Source organism: Rana temporaria, chromosome 12 (genome assembly GCF_905171775.1).
Source record: "Rana temporaria chromosome 12, aRanTem1.1, whole genome shotgun sequence".
Lineage (NCBI taxonomy): Eukaryota > Metazoa > Chordata > Amphibia > Anura > Ranidae > Rana > Rana temporaria.
This window is the reverse complement of record NC_053500.1, coordinates 135,822,328-135,822,692: the sequence shown is the minus strand read 5'-3', so window position 1 is coordinate 135,822,692 and position 365 is coordinate 135,822,328.

Here is a 365-nt window from a genome sequence, read left to right as displayed (position 1 = left end):
AAAAACCATTACAGTGTATGGCAGAACTGAGTCACATGACTCCCCCCCCCCACCATCCGCTGCCAGGTGACTGAATCACATGACTCCCCCCCCCCCACCATCCGCTGCCAGGTGACTGAATCACATGACTTCCCCCCCCCCACCATCCGCTGCCAGGTGACTGAGTCACATGACTCCCCCCCCCACCATCCGCTGCCAGGTGACTGAATCACATGACTTCCCCCCCCCGCTGCCAGGTGACTGAATCACATGACTTCCCCCCCCCCACCATCCGCTGCCAGGTGACTGAATCACATGACTCCCCCCCCCCACCATCCGCTGCCAGGTGACTGAATCACATGACTCCCCCCCCACCATCATCCGCT